General features: G+C 48.1%; 1 protein-coding gene across 4 annotated transcripts in view; it reads left to right on the forward strand.

The window, feature by feature from the left end:
* Window positions 1-16,620, forward strand: part of B3GALT4 (beta-1,3-galactosyltransferase 4) — a 210,469-nt gene that overhangs the window by 136,989 nt on the left and 56,860 nt on the right. For 3 of the 4 annotated variants that reach the window (XM_086920625.1, XM_086920628.1, XM_086920624.1), the window contains exon 2: window positions 16,253-16,396. The exons of the other annotated variant lie outside the window; for it this stretch is intronic. The gene's annotated coding sequence lies outside the window, so the exon portion shown is untranslated. The remainder of the gene's footprint in view (window positions 1-16,252; window positions 16,397-16,620) is intronic. 4 annotated transcript variants of the gene reach the window in all.

Genomic DNA, 16,620 nt, shown 5'->3' on the forward strand with positions numbered 1-16,620 from the left:
GTGATGCTGAGGGGGTGGTGCTGAGCAGTGCTGAGGGTGTGGTGCTGAGCAGTGCTGCGGTGGTGGTGCTGAGTGATGCTGAGCAGGTGATGCTGAGGGGGTGGTGCTGAGTGATGCTGAGGGGGTGGTGCTGAGTGATGCTGCTGTGGTGCTGCTGAGCAATGCTGAGGTGGTGGTGCTGAGCAGTGCTGAGGGGGTGGTGCTGAGCAGTGCTGCGGTGGTGCTGCTGAGCAGTGCTGAGGGGGTGGTGCTGAGCAGTGCTGAGGTGGTGGTGCTGAGTAATGCTGAGGGGGTGGTGCTGAGTGATGCTGAGGGGGTGGTGCTGAGTGATCCTGCGGTGGTGGTGCCGAGCGATGCTGAGGTTGTGCTGCTGAGCAGTGCTGAGGTGGTCCTGAGTGATGCTGAGGTGGTGGTGCTGAGTGATGCTGAGGTGGTTCTGCTGAGCGATGCTGAGGTGGTGCTGCTGAGGTGGTGGTGCTGAGCAGTGCTGCGGTGGTGCTGCTGAGCAGTGCTGCGGTGGTGGTGCTGAGCAGTGCTGCAGTGTTGCTGCTGAGCAGTGCTGCGGTGGTGGTGCTGAGCAGTGCTGCGGTGGTGCTGCTGAGCAGTGCTGCGGTGGTGGTGCTGAGCAGTGCTGCAGTGTTGCTGCTGAGCAGTGCTGCGGTGGTGGTGCTGAGCAGTGCTGCGGTGGTGGTGCTGAGCAGTGCTGCTGTGTTGCTGCTGAGAAGTGCTGAGGTGGTGGTGCTGAGCAGTGCTTTGGTGGTGCTGCTGAGCAGTGCTGAGGTGGTGGTGCTGAGCAGTGCTGCAGTGGTGGTGCTGAGCAGTGCTGCGGGGGTGCTGCTGAGCAGTGCTGAGGTGGTGGTGCTGAGCAGTGCTGCAGTGGTGGTGCTGAGCAGTGCTGCGGTGGTGGTGCTGAGCAGTGCTTTGGTGGTGCTGCTGAGCAGTGCTGAGGTAGTGGTGCTGAGCAGTGGTGCAGTGGTGATGCTGAGCAGTGCTGCGGTGGTGCTGCTGAGCAGTGCTGAGGTGGTGGTGCTGAGCAGTGCTGAGGTGGTGCTGCTGAGTTGTTGTGCTTTTGTAGCGCTGTGTTGTTGCTGAGGTGGTGATTGTGGTGTGCGCCTCTAACAATCTGTAAAACCCGGAGCGCTCCTAACTGGCAAGGGTTATTTTTTTTTTTCAAAGGGAGTAATTTAGGTCGCATTTACAACTGTTTACTTTGCATTCAATTAAACATGTAAGAAGGGCTGGGGAAAGGTCACTTTGCAGCCACACTGTTACTGTGTAATAAGTGATTAGTGAGGGCCCATGCTTTGTAGCCATGTGGGATGGACACCTAAGCGCTCCCAAAAACACAAAATGTGAGGCGGGCTGCGGAGAGGTCACTATACTTAAAAGATCCACTGTGGAAAATGTTTACTATGCATTAAATAAAACTCGTAGGATGGATTGGGAAAAGGTCAGTTTGCAGCCACGCTGTAACTGTGAAGCAACATTTGTAGGTCGAGCCTGGCCAGCGCATGCGCTGCTCTGCGGCAAGCTGTATTAGAGTATGGAATTGAAGCCACGCCCACTCTCCGCCCATATGTCATTGGCTTGTGTCATTGTCCTTCGTAAATCCTGGCTTCTGATTCGTTAATAGGCTTCTTAGTACCGCCTTGTCTTCATTTGTAACCTCCCATGAGGAGTGGCCCTTTTACTTTGCTTGTTACACGGTACGTCTTCTTAAGTCTGTACGTTACACTTCACTAGGGAAAACCCCAAATCAATCAATCAATCAATCCAATACATATATAGAGCGCGCTACTCACCCGTAAGGGTCTCAAGGCGCTGGAGGGGGGTGGGGGAGGAGGGTGCTGCTACTGCTCGAATAGCCAGGTCTTGAGGTGTTTCCTGAAGTTGAGATGGTCCTGGGTCAGTTGTAGGTGGGCGGGGAGGGAGTTCCACGTCTTGGCGGCCAGGTAGGAGAATGATCGTCCTTTGACGGTGGTTCTGCGAATCCGTGGGACTGTGGCGAGGGCGAGGCTGGCGGAGCAGAGCCACCGGAATCAGCCACCGTACCTGGGTCAATATCAATACAGAAAGACAGGGGGTCCCAGTGGAGAGCCTAATAAACAGATATCACATCACCCATCTCATTAATTGAAAAACAATTTCTAAAGTTAATTTCACTTTTTATTGTTGCATTATTAGTTATGCATCATAAACAAACATATGCATAGGTGCTCCGGGAGGGAAAGTGCTCAAAGGAAGTGCTTGTTTGTGAGGGTTTTTGGAAATGTGAGAAAGGGGAGTGTATATACAGTATTCAGTGTCTTATAAAAGAAGACCTGTCTGATAGCCAATGAGGCCATAAAGCATTTACATATACAAGCAGTTAGTTAGATACAGTACCACAATTACTGTTATCACAGTTGTGTGACATAATCAGTACAGGCATTGAAATACAGTCGACGTTTCGACCCTATCAAATAAGGTGCATTGAGTCCTTCAACCGGGGTCTTCTTCAGGACAGAGGGAGCCACCTTATATCAAGCGGTGGAATCGCGATGCGAATGTGGGCCTATAGGCTCCTATGACAGAGGTGTTGAAAGAAAGACGTAACCCTGTCCCATTGCTAGACTGCTTGAGTAAAAGGGGTCAGTGAATTGAAAACCGGTATGACCCCAAAAGGGAATAAATCACGACGTGTCTCGTGTAGAATGTAAAACGTATATCCTGGCTGCCAGCCGGCTCACGTCAAGTAAATTGCAATTCAAATTGTGCTTTGGACCAAATGGTGCGTGCGAGGTATCTGAAAAATCAAGTTACTTAATTCTGCGCATTGCTGTTGAGTCTGTAAGCCCTATTTTCTTTCAATAGTTTCTCCTACTTGCTTTCCTGCAACATTCAGCGCGCCATGCCGCTTTCACAGAGCGCTTTTACAAAAAAAAGCATTTTGTTTGCTTACTTGACACCGACAGTGCAATAAAGATAAAAGTGGATTAAAAGTAAACCTTGTTATCTTTATTACAGTGACGTTCGGAATAGAGATTAGATACTGTACCTTAAACCACTAGATGTGAAATTCCACATAGAAAATTAAACCGAGTCATAAAGCTGGCAAACCATTTTTAGGGGGAAAAGCGCAGCGGCGTCGAAGCACATATGCACTTAAAATGCCCCGGAATCACGGCTGTCGCCCTGTGAAGAGCACTGGTGCTCATTGTAATGCAAAGAGCATTTTTACTTTTAAAAGAATGAAACACGTCAGCGTCGCTTGGGCGGGATCATCGAACCCTCAACCAATGTGTGTGAAGTGTGCCGGTGTTCTAACGAGCGTTGTACCCCCATCGAGCGCTGTACCCCCATCGATCGATGTACCCCCATCAAGCGCTGTACCCCCATCGAGCGTTGTACCCCCATCGAGCGCTGTACCCCCCTACGTCACGGGGTGCAGAATTGCACAGAATCGGCCTATCTGCCGTCGCTCTCCCATCGAGTTTTGTACCCCCCTAGATTAGGGTTTGCGATTTATATTATGCAGGATTCGTGACTTGTTTTTCGAGATTTTTTATTTTATTTATTTATGCATTTTTATATAGCGCGGACTTTACCCGAAGGCGTCAGAGCGCTTCACATTAGGAACAGAAATGAAACATAATGAGAAACATTACAAAAGAGCAGATTACAAAAGCAAACGTTACTTACATAAGGTAATAGTGACAATTGTGAGCAAACAAAATAAATGAGGTAGTAAAAATTGTGAGCCACCAAAATTACATGAGGTAGTAAAGGTAAAAGTGACAATTGTGAGCAAACAAAATACTTGAGGTAGTAGTAAAAATTGTGAGCAACCAAAAATACATGAGGTAGAGTTAACCCTTCGTGAATCTTTACAAGTCAAGGGTCAGTAACTGATGTTGCTCCATCGTTGCATTACTGCAGCCCTTTGCAACTCGTCAATATTAAGGGGCACGATTTTAACTGCATCCTCCTATATGGGATTAGGAAAGGGCTGCAAAAGCCCTCTTGCGTGTTCGAATGCGACCCCGACCCGCTTTTGTACATTCGGAAAAAGTGCTTTGCGGTCTTAAAGCAGTGTTTGGTGAAAACTCCCTTGTACATAGGATCCTTTCGTGTTGCTAAGTATGTTGTCCTTGGTGATGTAAACCGCGCATCTCCGCTGAAATAAGCACACCCCGACGATGGAGCAGCTCTAAGCCATGCATGTGAGCGCGGGTGTTTGGTGCGACATTTCAAAGGAAAGGCGCCTCCTCCTTGAACATCGGGCACGAGGCGGCGCGAGGCGGCGCGAGGCGGGCTCTGCAGAGCAGCGGCGCAGCAGCACCCGCCGCGCGCAAGGCCCGGGCATGCTTGAATGGAGCACGCGCAATTGCAAACCGTTAGGGGGTGCACGGAATGATGGTGGGCGTGGTGTCATGTTCCGTAATGTGCGCATGCGCAAAAGGGGGGGGGGGGGTACAGCGCTCGATAGCACACCTGTACCCTGCTGGGGGAGGGGCAGAGGCGCGCGGCGGCTGGGACAGGAAAGGGAGGCGCCTGTAACCAAGAAAACAAGGAGAGCGACCACAAAAACATTCATTAAAGACAGAGGAAAACACTTGTTGCATGGACAGTCTGCAGGGAGGATCCAAAGCAACAGAGGCGGGAGGAATCAAACCTGCTGACGAAACAAGCATGCATATCTAGAAGGCACAACTGGAATCCAATAAAAACACGCATTTGCAATGCAATCGGTCTCGCCTTTCAGACCTTATATGTATGTAGCTCTGCAGCACATTAGCCTGGGGGCTGAAACATCCACTGTTCTTTAACATGAAGGGAAAGGAAGCACCAAACTGCGTGACACGCCAGGTACAGGAACACATGGAGAGAAATAATTGCATTTCAGCGGGAAATGGTATAGTCCAAAGCTCTCGGTTTGATATAAAATCAGGGCCTTCGGGGGTAATATCACTGAAAATACAAGATTTGTAAAAAATATTGTTGTCAACAGGTGCTCGTGGAAGACAATTTCTATGGACTGGAATCTAGAGAATGCTAAAGTGATTCTCATATTTTACTGACCTCTGCTGGCCGCTTTCTATCAAGAAAGTTAAATAGAGGCAGTTCCCAGAAAACCATCATGTACTCTTCAAAGACCCCCTGCAATTTAGGAAAGCGCTTGGCGCTCCCATTGGTTCAGAAATGGGACACGTTAAGTGCTGAGGCTTTTGGCGATAAGTTGGTGTCTAGTATCCCAGTGTTGGGGACTGAAGTAGATACAGTGAGGGGCAGGTCTCTATGCGGATCAAGGAGGCAGTTGATGCTATTGCTCCCTTGAAAACAGGTAAAAGCACCCCTCGAACTCCTTCCGCGAAATGGTTCTCGGTGGCACTGGCCCTTCTAAAAACGGACTGTAAGCACCTTGAACGTCGCTGGAGGGAGAACTACCTTAATGAGAACAGGGTGCTTTACCTGGCAGCCCTTAAGATGTACCGTCAACGCATTAGGAGAGTACGGAGGGAGTTGTACTGTGAATACATTGAAGCTGCCAAAAACTCCACTGAGAATATTTTCCATGTGGTTAGAGAACTGTCCTCTTTATATCGTGCAACAGCAACAGTGCCCGCTTCTACCGATTACTGCAATTAGGTTGCAGACTTCTTCATGAATAAGATTGATAACATCTATGCTGCCTTCCTGGAAAGTAGCAGGAATCATATACCTGCTCCTGCGATAGAGGGGTTAGGGAGTAAAAATGGCTTAACTTTCTGCCTACCTGGAGTAAGTGAGGTTCTTAAACTTATGGAGGCAGTTAAGTCTGGGTCGCCTCGTGACCCGATTCCCCCAAAATATGTGAGGTTGGGGAAAGAAGTAATTGCTGCTGTCCACACTTCGCTTCTGAACACTTCTTTCAGCTCTGGCGAGGTCCCTAGTAACTGGAAGCATGCCACGGTGGTGCCATTGTTAAAAAAAAAGTCCCTCGACCCTTCTCTCCCAGAAAATCTTAGAACCATATCTCTTCTACCCTACGTGGCTAAGATTGCAACGAAACATCTGAAATACCAATTGTCCCTATTCATGGAAGAGAGACAAGTACTGCATGAAACTCAATCTAGGTTTAGACCCAAACATAGTACAGAGATCTTATGTGAAAACTTCTCCAGTCTCCTGACTCTTCCGCCGAATACCTTGGGAAAGTCTTTTTTCCATTTCGCCATGTCTGGCCATGGTTCAGGTTCCGTCAATAGTACCTGCACTGCTCCGCGAGGGTCCAGTTTGATGCCCAAGTCTCCTTGGTCCATCCAACCCAATACAGATGAGCCTTTCTCCGTCACATATAGTTTGCACTCTGCACTGCGTCCTCTGAACTCAAATGTTAGTAGTCGATAACCTGCAATGGGGATGCGATTTCCCAGGTACGTGACCGGTCTGATGTCCGGTGGTTCCAGGTGCGGACCTAGATGGGGCATGAACTTCTCTGTCCATACTGTTCTTTGTACCAACGTGTATGGTGAGCCTGAGTCCGCCACGATACTTATCTTTACGCCCCCTATTAACATGTCCAGCACTGGTTTATTCGATCTCCTGGTGCCTACAATCAGTACCTGTTCCTCGATGCACAGCACTTCGTCCTCTTCCACGTGGCACCTTCCTTCCCCCTCTTCCTGGTCCATATCGACAAATTTCACTGTGTTGCGGGCCATTTTCCTCCGGCACACCTTTTCATAATGTCCCATCACTCCGCAGAACATGCATTTGGCCCGGAATGCTGGACACCTTTTATCATTCGCCTCATGGGCCCAACTGCCACACTGGTAGCATGACGTCTTGCTTCCTTTCGTCTGCCTCCCTGGCGGTCCTGGTTTCCCTTGCCACTTGTTGGGTCCCTCGTAGATCGGACCCGTGTTCCTGTTCCCGCCATTAGGCTCTTCATCCTCTTTTCTGTTGACCATGGGCTTTGCCGCCATTTCTCTTTTTGCCACGTCCGCACATCGACGTGCTAACTCCGCCTTTTTTACCATTGCAATCGCTTCGTTCAACGTGGTAGCGCCACCTGACCATAGCTTGTCCTGTACTGATTTCATTGTCGTATGCATTACTATTTGGTCTCTGAAGAATTCATCATGGAGTCCGCCAAACTGACACGTTGGCACCAACTTTTTTAATGCCGCCACATATTCGTCGATCGATTCGCCCTGTTCTTGCTTCCGCTGTTGGAAATTATAACGATCTATCGACACACACATCGCCGGCCGGTAATGCTCATCAAGTTCTTCCAAGGCGTGCGCATACACATCGTCTTCCCCTGCTTGTCTCTGCTTGGGTACCAGGTTTTTGAATACTCTGATACCCTCCGGGCCCAAGTTGTGTAGCAAGATTCTCCTTTTTCTGATGCTGGTGAAAGTCTCTTCGTTCTCGTCCTCCAGGACTTCTATGTAGTTCGTGATGTATTCCTTCCAGTCCTCCCACTTCATTAGGGGCTCACCTGGTTTCGGTAGGAACGGGACCGGTGCCATCGCTGAGGACGATTGGGCGCACATGGTTGCCCGCCTGTTTGGTTCGACGTTCTGGGTCTTGGGGCTGCCTGGTGCGCTGTTCTCCTCACCCTCACGTGGTTGGGTTTGGTTGTCTCCCACTTCACCGCTCTCTAAGGCCCCTGGATCCGCCAGCGCTACTGTTCGGCTGGGTGCTCCTGTGAGATTTGGCTCCTGTGCTGGCTTGCCGCCCCTTTATCCCGTGGCAGGAGGTGGTAGTGGCCTTATTACCTCAGATCGTGGTCTGATGGCTGTCCGTGTAGGTTCGGCTGCTTCTGCCGCGCGCTGTGTGCCCCTCTGCGTGTCTCCTCTTCCCCCCACGGTGCTGTTCACCAGCGGTCACCCAGCTCTATGGAAATGCCAGGGGGGGTGGTCAAAGTTCCTTTTTTTCCTTCTGCCTGCTCCACCTCGTGGGTCCTCGTCAATTCCGAGCACTCCTCGTCGCCATTGTAAAGATCTGCCTTACATAAATGACAGAGTCTCTCTGGGTGTAAGTAGGTAGGTTTATTTACTTAAATTTGCACACAGAGCGCCGAGCGTGTTACCTCCACACAGCTCAGGCGCCCGACTGATCGCGCTCGGGGACGCGCGATACCTAAAATGGCCGCCGTCTCACGTCACGTCATCACGTGACGTGAATAGACTAGAGCGGCGACTCTACACACAGTGGTGTGTAATCTCTTCAGGTAGGGTCTCCAGTTACGAAGATGCCGCTATATGGGAAAATTGTTGATATTAAAAGAAATGGTTCAAACAGAACTCACTTTCCATTGACTGTATCGAGCTGTTTATTTGGGAGGTAAATTATTCATGTTTACACTTAGTTTGTTATGATTGTTCAATTTACAGTTCGTGCTCGATGAATGCTTTGCTTTATTCGAAATGGTCATATCTTGAAATAACTACTCAAGCAGCTTGCGAAGAGAAGCACTCGATGTTTCAATTTCCTTAACATGTAGTAGACGAGAGCCGGATTTCAGGCCCAGTCATCTGGATTTTTGTATCTATTTGCTTTACCCTTTAAACATTCGCTCCATCTGTTTTTAATAATTAGCTGATACACTTACAGATATTCCAACCTATTACTCGCGGCGCCATCTCGTTTCGCTCCAGGCTGGCACACTTAATATGTGATGTGGCATCTACTGCTTGCTGGTACTTGAACCAAGGACTGTTACTTGCCGCTTGGCTCTTTAATTTGACCCCTTGGATTGTCAGCAATGTTTGTAATATTGCGGGTTTTGAGGTCTCGGGTCCGATCTACCCTAGTTTATTGATTAAATGCACATAAATAATTTTCACTTCTTTTTAAGTGTTTAGTTCAGTTTCTTGGCTCTGATGAAGGTTCCATATTGGGTCTATGACAAGAGTCTATCCGCCCGACTGACTGCTACCTGTTCTGTCCGCCTAATTGACCTCTCTCTCTCCCTGCGGCCCCTCTTCTGCCCGCCTCAGTGACCACTCCCTGTGGCCCCTGTTAATTGTTTAATTTATTTATTTTAAAAGTTTTGTATAGCGCGGACATGACCCCGGAGGGCAAAGCGCTTTATAGGTAGACAAAGGAAAATAAGTAGGTGAGAGAAATCATGGAAACAGTGAGGCGATATACAGCAGGGGCAAGCAGAGATTGGGGCGGGCAAAGGAAGCCAGAAGGGTGATAGCAAAAAGAAGGGCAATATACAGCAAGAGCTAACCAGATAAAAACAATCACTTGGAAGCAATAGGAGCACAGCATCAAGTTCAGCGCATTGTTCATTAGAAGAGTTTGTTCAATAGTAGAGTTTTGACTTCCCTTTTGAAGGCGAGAGTAGAGGAAATTGGTCTTGTTTCCACTCTCGAGGCGAAGCCAGTGAATGTACGATTGTACGTTTTAAGCTTCCTAAATTTCTAGGGCTTGCGCAGCAGTGTGCCGGTGCTTCTTGTGGACCTGGAGCCACCCGAAAGTTCCAGTTTGTTTATCAGGTAGAGTGGTGAAGTGTGGTGCTCTATGGGTCATACAAGCGATCTTAAGCTGTATTCTGGCTTCAAAGGAAAGCCAATTGAGCGATTTCAGGTCTGGTGAAATGTGATTGGTCTTCTTAGAACCTGTGATGAGTCTAGTGGCAGCATTTAGAGATGCTCTGATAGGTGCTAAACTGAGTTTAGGCAGACCGCAAAGAGTCGCACTGCCGTATTCTAGTCTGGAAATGACAAGTGCTTGCACCGCCAATTTAAAGTCTTCTTGGGGAAGGTAGGGTTTGAGTTTCCTTAGTATGCAGAGTTGAAAGTTTGTTCCTTTGGTTGATGATCTGATGCGATCTTGCATGTTTAAGTTTTGTCTCGCACAACTCCCAGTGTTTTAGTGGAGTCAACGATGTGCAGTGTGCAGTTGAGGGCGATGAGGTTACAGAGAAATGTCAACACAGTGGGGGTTTGCTTAGCGGGTGCAATGAGGAGGAATTCCGTCTTGAGAGCGTTCAATTTGAGATGGTTGGAGGTAAGCCAGTTAAGGGCTTTGAGAAGGGTTCCATTGAGAGATTTGATGTCTTCGGGGGAGGAGATTTTCATGTCGAGTCGGGTGTCGTCCGCATACATGTGATATTGGATGTTGGAGTCTTTAAGGATTACAGTCAGTAGTTCAAGGAAGAGGTTGAAGAGAGCGGGGGAGAGTGAGGAGCCTTGGGGATACCAAGTGTGCAGGGACTTGGGTTGGAGAGAGACTGGTTGGATTTGACCCTTTGTGTTCGGTTGTTGAGGAAAGAGGCAAACCATTTAAGGAACATGCCTGAGAGCGCCATGCTGCGTTCCAAGAGGAAGAGTAGATTATCATGTTTGACAGTGTTAAAAGCCGATGAGAGATCGAGCACAATTTAGAGGCAGGTTTCATTTTGATATAGTAAAGTGAGAGTGTCATCCACAATGTGAGTGATGGCTGTTTCAGTGCTGTGCCCAGTGCGGAAACCTGATTGGAATAGGTCGAGAAGCTGGAATTGCTCAATGTTTTTGCGTAGTTGTTCATGAACGCATTTCTCCAGAAGTTTCCCCCGGGTCGGTATGTTTGTGATTGGGCGGTAGTTGTTCAGGTCAACAGGGTCAGCAATGGTTTTTTTTTCAATAGGGAGCACTAGGCCCGCCTTCAAGCAGTCCGGGATCTCACCTTGCAGAAGTAAGGCGTTGATGATTTTTGACCATAGTGGCGCTAGTGAACCTATCATTTCTTTAAAGAAGTTAGGGGGAGGGGGTCATTGAAGTTATTAGAGGGTTTAAGGGTAAAGAGTATGTTGAGGATGGTACTGTCATTGAGGGGAGTGAAATGACTCCAAGAGGCAATGTTTTAGAGTCAGAGACCCAGAGGCGAGGGCAAGGGTGTGGAGACCGAGGTATCAGGAGAGGGAGAGAGGGTGAGAGGGTGAGTGCAGCAGACCTAAGGTCTGATTCCATTTAATTCATCTTTTTGAGGAAGAATTCAGCACCGAATAGCAGTTTGGTTGCGGGTGAGTCGTGAGCTGAGATTGGGTAGAGGTGTTGTTGGATTGTGATTTAATGAGCTCAAAAAGGCATTTCGGGTCATTTTTGGCAACGTCAAGCTGGTGTTTGAAGAAATTGGCTTTCACCGTTTTATTGAGTTTGTTGTATCTGCTTCTTTGGGATCTTAGGGTGTTTAGAAGATCCGTGGAGGGAGAGGATCTCCACTTGCATTCAACTAGTCTAAGACAGCGTCTGTCCGCATTTAAACTGTCATTGAACCACGGTTGGTTTGGAGTCTTTTATGGTAATTCTTTTTAGTTGAAGTGGGGCCGTATCAATCAAGGCCGATAGCATGGTGTTGTTGTAGTGTTCAGTGAGGTCGTGAGCGTCAGACATGTCAGAAGGCTGGTGTTATGGAACGGTCTTTTACATTGTTTAAGTTTGAATGGTTGGGCAGATTTGTGGTTCCAACTTTCAGGTATCAGGAAGTTGATAAAATGATGGTCAGATCAGTCACAGGGGAGAATGGATTCGAGAAGAATGGAGTTGGGGTTGGAGATGATGAGATCCAGTGTTGAACCTTAGTTGTGAGTGGGGCTGCCGCAGAATTGAGTGAGAGATAGATCGGTGAGGATGTTTTTGAGGGTTGTAGCAGCCTGATCGTGCGGATCATTCCAGTGGAGATTGAAGTCCCCAAAGGAGGGGGAGTGACGGCCCAGATTGCAGGAGATGGTTTCCATAACTTGTTCGATTAGGTGGAGGTTGTCACCTGGGTGTTGGTAGAAGATGTGAAGGCTGCATAAGAGTCTGTGTGTGCTGTTGTTATCTATGCATAGGTATTCACAGGAGGAGAGATTAGCTGAGGGGGAATGTTTTGCTGTTCGGCTCTGTCGCTGCCTTTAAGACCAGACAGGGCACACTGCGCGCGCTTTGGAAACCCTAGCGGGCGGTGGGGTACGTGTCCCGGCTGTATACGTCTCGAGGAAGCCGAGCCAGGGGTGGGAGTTAAGTGGGGGAGCCACCTGTGTACGCCCCTACCACTACCACGTGTACTGAATGAGTCGAATTATCCTCCCCCAATGCTGTTTCAGGGGGGCTATCTAAACTTCCCGCCAACATGCGGATCCTAGTTAAGGCGGAGGGGGTTGGGGCCAGGCTGGCAATGGGCAGACCTCCTTGGCAGGGCGATCACCGCTTCTCTCTATATGCATACTTGGCACTCAGAGGATTGTGCGTCTTCCATACAATAGGGTTGTTACTGCCACACTGTACATTGACTTTTCATTGGCCGTTCACCTGGATCGCGAGTGAGGGGACACTGCAAGCTTCGAGGTGCTACATGGAGGCCCAGGTACTCCCCAAGTCTAGTTGCGCGCGGTGCTCTTCAGGCCGGCAGACCAGGCACCAAACCGACTCAAGCAGATGCCGTCCTTGCCCACAACGTGACAGGCTTCACCCAAGCCCTACCAGGCGCTGCTGCCTGGGCGAAACTTTGATTACGGCAGCAATATTTCTGAAAATGTCACTTTATTTTCATGGCGCTTATTTTTAGTGAGTGCACTGCTCTCCCTAAAAAAATAAAACCTACACGGTACCACTAGGAATCCGTGGCGCACAGGAACCCTCTGAGCTGGCCTGGCCCCCACTCTAGAGTTATGAATATCAGTGAAATTGGAAACAGTGGATTTTGCTTTGTGGTCCAGAATGTTTGGTCTTGGATCAATATTGGATTCAGTTAGGTCGCCATGAAGTGTGTGTGTTGCTTTCTCCACACAAGAGCGACAAGCACCACTGCCATAAATGTTCCAGGGGCCGCTTGTGGTATTTTTGACTTCCTGTCTGAGAAACGGAGCCGCTGTCTCCACGCCTATGTCTTGTACTTTTCAACTTCCTGTTCTCATTGTTATGGCACAATGAGGCACCCTGGGCCGTGAGCACCGCTGCTACAACAGAGCCCTAATAAGCTGCTCCAAGTCTCTCTCTCTTGCACATAAGCCACACCTCCGAATGTTACTAAGGGGTGTAGGACTGTGGGACACTTCAGGAATAAAACCCGGATAAACGAAACAGAACAAACACATATAAATTGGGTAGATCATCTGTGCCACCTTACCTGTGAGCTTGCTTCCCTCTCCTGGTTACAGACATTGCTTTTATCCTCTCTCTACTCTGCCCATTTGTGTGTTCATTTCCATGTGTGACAAGTGAAAGGGCTCCAAAGCTGCCACCTGAGACCAGCATAAAAAATGCAATAGGTCTCGCCTTTCATTAAGTTAAAGACATTTGTTTTGCTATACAATTCCATTAGCAAAGCAAATGGCTTTAACTTAATAAAAGGCGGTACTTATTGCATTTTCAATGCTTGTTTGCCTATATGATTGTGGGTGATCGTTTGATAGCGTAGAGGACTGGAGCCATATCATCTCCCACCCATGATTCAGTAAGGAATAGTATGTCTGGTTTTGCGTCAGTGAGAAGGTCGTAGATGTGATGTTTGTTTTTAGAGGGCGATCGAGCATTTATTAGTAGACAGTGTAGAGAGTGGCCTTTGGTGATAGTGAGACTTTGTTTTGTAGAAGAGTGATCAGTATTGTATGGGTTTGTAGCAGATGTGTTTCTAGGGCTGGTATTCGCTGTATGAGGATAGCAATCGTGTAGCTGTTCTGTAATGTGTTCTTTGTCCAGCAGGCCAAGAAGGCATTTTTATGGGTCTGCGTGCATGGGAGGGGGGCATTGTTTGAGAGTGAGTTGGTGTGCTTTGTTCTTTTTGTGGTGTAACCTTTCGTGGTGTAGACATGGAGAAGCAAAGTAGTGATGTGTGGCACGTTGTTTATATTGTTTGCGTTTGTTTACTGCGGAAGGTGTATGAGTCAGGGGTGGTGGTGCAGCATGTGGGTCATGTAGTACGCTTCTAAATTGTAAGTATTATGAGGTGTTGTGTTTGTGAGATTTTGTTGTGCTGGTGTGTGTGATATGTTTTGTTTTTGAGGAGTGGTGAAAAGAGGTGCTGATGTATTTGTTTTGTCAGATGGGTGTATTTGTATAGTATTGTTTGTGAGTGGCATTTGTAAGGTAAAGAAGGTGGTGATGTGTTTGTGAGTAGAGTATATGTTGTGTGTAGGAGGGGTTGAAGTAGATTTAAGACTGTTTGTTTTACATCTGTTTGCTGCAAGAGTTAACATGTGTGGTGCTGTGCCATGTAAGTGTTGTGTTGTGGTAGAAAGAAGTGGAAGGTGTTGGTTGGATGAATGATGGAAGGCAGAGTATGGATTTGTTCATGATAAATGGGGGTCTGTTAGGAGTAATTAGAGTGGGGAGTGTGTGTCTGGATGGGTTGTAGTTGCGAATGGTATGGATTTTGGTTGTGTTCGTGATGAGTGGATTGGTTAGTGGTATAGGATAGAATGATGTATGGTTTGTAGGTGACTGTGGAAATGTGTGGTAGTTGGAATAGAAGGGTGTATAGATGTGGTTTGGGTGGTTATTTTGTAGGGTGTGTTGGTACATTGCTTTGTGCATAGGGTTTGTTTGTAGTAAGTGTGTGGTGTACATTTGGTGTGAGTGTGTTACTCTGTGGATGGTGTGGGGTGGGTATTACTGAATGTGAAAATGGGCAGTATTTAAGGCCCTAGTCCCGACCAGTCTTGAACAGGCTCAAACCGGCACCTGCCCTTGTCCGATCCATCCTTAGCCTCGACGCCCGAGATTAGACGCTCTAAGCCTTGGCCTTTTATAGCCCTAGTACTTAGGTAACCACTTCAGCCAATGGGAACCCTAGCCCTAACACTATCCAATCACAACACAAGCCCTATTTTCCAGAACCAATAGGAGACCAGGACCTTGCAGCCAATCTGAGCCCTGGTCCAAGCATTCAATCAGGTTCAAAAACCCTAATCTCAATGTCCAATAAGGCCCTGGCTCTAGCAGTAGTCCCCATCCTAATCCCAGCAACCAATGACACAGGAAGCCCTAGTCCCTACTTCCAATAAAAAGCCCAACCCTAGTCTTAGTCCCACACCTAATCCAGCAACCAATCACATAAGAAGCCCTAATCGCTACTTCCAATAGAAAGCCTACAGGTAGCAAGTGTTATAAAAAGCACCTTGACAGGACCTGTAACAAGGTGGGCAATTCATTAATAAATGTAACATCCCATCCTGGGTTTACACTTTACCTAAACAAGCCAAAGATCAACAGTGAATTATAAATCTGAGCTGGGCCCACAAACAGTTGACTCACTGCCACTGCATTTGTGGACTGATTGTTAAACTCTGGTTCTCTATTTAGCCAAATTGTGTGCTCTTGGGCAATCGGTTTTTACCTTAACCCTCTGCCTCTATTCTTTGTCTCTGAGACCAGAAGTATTTAGAATCATTCTGCAAGCTGGTGGAACGTTTGTGGTTAAAAACTGAACTGAATTTTAGCTTGATGGAAGGTGGGCGGACAGCGCCCACTCTAATGGTTTGTTCACCAAAGTGTAGGATGGTGCAAAAGTTATAGTCTTTGAAAAAAGCAATACTGGTTACAATCTCGGCTCTCCAACTCTACCAGATTAATTGATCTTGGTCAAATTGCACAACCTCTGTCCTCTGATCTGACTGTGTGTGTGTGCACCTGAAAAACTCAAGTTGAGAAAGTGAACACTAAAGGCATATTCCAGCACCCCCTCTCCCCCCAGCATCGCCCCAGCACCCCCGCATGGGGTTCATTCACACATTCAGGGCAGTTTAAGTCAAGGTCTTCTGACTCCCTATTGGCTCCTCTAAAGGCGGCCATGTCTATGACGCTGTTTTCTGCGGCGGGAATCGTCTCACTCGCCTTTGAGGCCTAGAGGTTGTCTAGTAAGAAACCCGATGAACCTTTGGATTGCGGCGAAGTGCGGACCGTGTCACGAGCCATTCGGAGAGCAGCACTTTAATGACGCTGCCAGAAGAAACACTGGGGCTTATTCACAGGCCTCTTGCGCCACTTTTGCGTCCTGTTTAACACGGGAAAAGTGACGTTCATGCGGCGCAAGGGGCTTGTAAATGAGCAAGTGACCTGTGAGTACGTCTCGGAGAGTTTGTGTGGGTAAATGTTATTTTGTGAAGAGATGTTCTTGTAAAGCGGGGGATCTTCAGCGGGGAAGGGATAGAACCGCTTTGGGTTGCTGGGTGAGGACGCCAAGGGGTCTATGTAACAGCTGAAAAGTGTTGGTGGTAAGAGGGGCCCTGTGGGGCCCCCTGCCCTAAACTGAAGGTGTCTGATGAGGAATTAGATGTGTTTTTAATTCTTTGATCCTTGTATTCCAGATATGAATGAATCCTGGGTGCACACAGGGAGGCCTAACTTGATTGACTGCTTTTGGGGACCCGCACTCTGAGTGGCTGCAGTTTTGGGGTGCACCATCCAAACACACCGGGCCCCTGCGAGAGGAGTCGATGCGCCAGAAGCAGGTCAGCAAGATGGGGGGGCTTCAGATTTTCCAACAATCACGCTAGCATTTAATGTTTAAATACATTATACGACAAGCAGGGCACGAGAGAGGGCCTGAGCGGCAGTGGGAAAGGAGGAGTGTGTATTGGTAGGAGTACTAAGCGAGAGAAACCACATTATTTTGTAAAATAACCAACATTTTTTTCAAGGACTTTCAAAACAGAGAAACGGGTGTATGTGCGTT

This window comes from Lissotriton vulgaris, chromosome 5, assembly GCF_964263255.1.
Source record: "Lissotriton vulgaris chromosome 5, aLisVul1.2, whole genome shotgun sequence".
Taxonomy (NCBI): domain Eukaryota; kingdom Metazoa; phylum Chordata; class Amphibia; order Caudata; family Salamandridae; genus Lissotriton; species Lissotriton vulgaris.